The sequence below is a fragment of the Mixophyes fleayi genome, chromosome 4 (assembly GCF_038048845.1).
Source record: "Mixophyes fleayi isolate aMixFle1 chromosome 4, aMixFle1.hap1, whole genome shotgun sequence".
Lineage (NCBI taxonomy): Eukaryota > Metazoa > Chordata > Amphibia > Anura > Limnodynastidae > Mixophyes > Mixophyes fleayi.
The window spans coordinates 110,346,966-110,351,044 of record NC_134405.1 but is presented as its reverse complement, the minus strand read 5'-3'; positions in this window follow the sequence as shown (position 1 = coordinate 110,351,044).

The following is a 4,079-nucleotide window of genomic DNA, read 5'->3' as shown; positions in this document are numbered from 1 at the left end:
CATTCTGACCCATTCTGCCATTACACACTACACTTAAGGGAATGGAGGCCCCTGGGCTAAGGGGCCTCCACTCCCCCGTTGAGGCCCCCTCCCCCTGTGAGCCGAGCTGCCCTCAAGGCACTTGCCTCCTTCTCTTGGCATTGCAGTCCTTCCCCGGCACGCTGTACGCTCCTTACTGAGGAGTTCTCGTGAGAGTAAGACTCACGAGATCTCTTCAGTAAGGAGACTACAGCGCGCCGGGGAAGGACCGCAGTGAAAGTGCTCAGCAGCATTGATTAGGCGGGGGCGCCCCCGACCGATCAATAATGCTGCTGAGCACTTTCAAGGGCCCCCTGGATGCTCAAGGCCCCTGGGCTGTAGCCCAGTTAGACCTTGGGTTAATCCGGCCCTGACTACACTGCGACAATTACTCCATATTGCTGTCAGACATTACACTGCAATATTTAGCACACACTGTTGTCACACATTACACTTGAATAATTACCCCATTTTCCTTTTACACATTTTACACAAATTGCACCATGTATACCATGGCCTACACTACAACTAGAGCCTTAGTGAAATCATGTATTGCACCAAATTAATAACCATACTGTCCTACATGCTCCAGTAATTAATGCAGCACAATATTAATTCTCATCCCTGTAATCACTAAATCACTAAACCTCACCTAAATTATCAGTGTTCCAGACTATTACATTTTGTTTTATTAGTGTCTTACTATTTCATCAGCAGTGGGGCAATATTTATATTTTTATGATATGTCAACACTTAACATTTTCTGATGACTCACCATTAAAAGTACAGACTTCTGATAGTACAAGTGCTCATGTGCATGCTGAGACTTGTAGTGCCACAAGTCTGTACTTTTAATGGTGTCCCCATCTGGAAATTTTAAGTGTTGAGATATCATAAAAATATAAATATTGCCCCACTGCTGATGAAATAGTAAGACACTGTGATAAAAAAAAAAACCCACTTACATTTAATCAATAATTACATTGGGCCACTAATTTATTCTTAAAATAAACTGTCCCCTGTAAAACAAAATCATAATCATTGTTGCCCCTCTATAACAAAAAAGATGGCTTATTTAAACTGTCATTGTGCCTCCTGGCAAATTAACATTGCCCTGCAGTGTAACAGTGATGTGTTTGCCAGTCTCGCCTATAGAAAGCAGCGTGTTGTATCTGGCGATTTTTAATTCAAACTCGGGCGAGTTTGCAAAAATCGCAGCTTCATATAGTTGGCGATTTGCATAGCTAGAGTGGCAAAAAATCAGGACTGCGATTTTGAAAACAGTGATTTTACATAAAATCGCTAGTTAATAAATCTGCGATTTTAAACTCGTCCTAGAAAATTGCCAGAAATTCAAAATCGCAACTTGATAGATTTACCCCTGGTCTTTATTTATTAGGTTGGATTAATGCATTACAGATGATGACCTTGTCCGGCACACTCTACCTCTTTTGGGGCTAGGATCAATTTTGATAGCAGCCAATTAACCTACTAGTATATTTTTGGAGTGTGGGAGGAAACCAGATCACCCGGAGGAAACCCACGCAAACACGGGGAGAACATACAAACTCCACACAGATAAGGCCATGTTCGGGAATTGAACTCATGACCCCAGCGCTGTGAGGCAGAAGTGCTGACCACTTAGCCACCGTGCCTTATTAGTGATTTGTGTACATTGCAGTTGCAGTAACCTCATTTTTGTTTAAATGTATTGAAGTTAATAATACATGGATTCATTCTAGTTGGTCTAAGCTGAGCCTTTGGTTTAAAGCCAGGCTGGGACTGAAAGACAGCCGGGGGGGCACAGACCCTGATGGGCACAGTCCCACTGGTTTTATTTGCAGGCAGCTCCGATACAGCCAATTCTGATAATCGATTTGCTATGGTGGAATAAGAACAGTAGGCCAAATGAGCATCTGTCTGACCATCCTATTTTACTGTTCTCTCAGCAGCAGCTGGACTTTTTTGTCATTTTATTACAAGGCCATCCTTGATGTATCCTAAATTTTAGTGGTCAGAGGTCCAACTGGGTGGAGACTCTTCTGGGCATTAGTCACCCTCAATACAGAAGTGGAAGTTGCTCAATCAATTTATAGGCTCATAGGTGCTTGAAAGGGTGGGGTTATCCTGAAAGGAACAAACACTCAGTTGCACACATTTGCAAATGTATGTTTAAGCCACCCGCCACTCCACGGCGCTTTTGCTAATAGGGTGGTCCTAACTTTAAACAGTGAGAGTCCCATATATTTGGGCCATACATATATGTGTTTTTAAATTGAGAGCTAACTTACCAAGAGGTAATTGCTGTTTGGAGGCTTCTGGGGTACCTCTTTGGTAAGTTGGCTCTCAATTTAAAAACACATATGTATGGCCCAAATATATGGGACTCTCATTGTTTAGAGTAGGACCATCCTATTAGCAAAAGCGCCTTGGCGTGGCAGGATGGCTTAAACATACATTTGCAAATGTGTGCAACAAAGACTTTTGCATTTTTATCTACAGTAGAAATGTCAGATCTGTTGCTGGCTATAGCAGTGTGCTGGGGGAAAAAATGTTGTGTGTATGTTCCTTGCAGGATAACCCCACCCTTTCAAGCACCTCTTATGGCCTATAAATTGATTTGAGCAGCTTCCACTTTTGTATTTGTCTGAGAGACATGTTGGTGTCAGTAGCTGAGAGGGGGTACTGGCACTGAATTGCTGTTTGGAGGCTTCTGGGGTACCTCTTTGGTAAGTTGGCTCTCAATTTAAAAACACATATGTATGGCCCAAATATATGGGACTCTCATTGTTTAGAGTAGGACCATCCTATTAGCAAAAGCGCCTTGGCGTGGCAGGATGGCTTAAACATACATTTGCAAATGTGTGCAACAAAGACTTTTGCATTTTTATCTACAGTAGAAATGGCATATCTGTTGCTGGCTATAGCAGTGTGCTGGGGGAAAAAAATGTTGTGTGTATGTTCCTTGCAGGATAACCCCACCCTTTCAAGCACCTCTTATGGCCTATAAATGGATTTGAGCAGCTTCCACTTTTGTATTTGTCTGAGAGGCATGTTGGTGTCAGTAGCTGAGAGGGGGTACTGGCACTGAATTGCTGTTTGGAGGCTTCTGGGGTACCTCTTTGGTAAGTTGGCTCTCAATTTAAAAACACATATGTATGGCCCAAATATATGGGACTCTCATTGTTTAGAGTAGGACCATCCTATTAGCAAAAGCGCCTTGGCGTGGCAGGATGGCTTAAACATACATTTGCAAATGTGTGCAACAAAGACTTTTGCATTTTTATCTACAGTAGAAATGGCAGATCTGTTGCTGGCTATAGCAGTGTGCTGGGGGAAAAAATGTTGTGTGTATGTTCCTTGCAGGATAACCCCACCCTTTCAAGCACCTCTTATGGCCTATAAATTGATTTGAGCAGCTTCCACTTTTGTATTTGTCTGAGAGGCATGTTGGTGTCAGTAGCTGAGAGGGGGTACTGGCACTGAATTGCTGTTTGGAGGCTTCTGGGGTACCTCTTTGGTAAGTTGGCTCTCAATTTAAAAACACATATGTATGGCCCAAATATATGGGACTCTCATTGTTTAGAGTAGGACCATCCTATTAGCAAAAGCGCCTTGGCGTGGCAGGATGGCTTAAACATACATTTGCAAATGTGTGCAACAAAGACTTTTGCATTTTTATCTACAGTAGAAATGGCAGATCTGTTGCTGGCTATAGCAGTGTGCTGGGGGAAAAAATGTTGTGTGTATGTTCCTTGCAGGATAACCCCACCCTTTCAAGCACCTCTTATGGCCTATAAATTGATTTGAGCAGCTTCCACTTTTGTATTTGTCTGAGAGGCATGTTGGTGTCAGTAGCTGAGAGGGGGTACTGGCACTGAATTGCTGTTTGGAGGCTTCTGGGGTACCTCTTTGGTAAGTTGGCTCTCAATTTAAAAACACATATGTATGGCCCAAATATATGGGACTCTCATTGTTTAGAGTAGGACCATCCTATTAGCAAAAGCGCCTTGGCGTGGCAGGATGGCTTAAACATACATTTGCAAATGTGTGCAACAAAG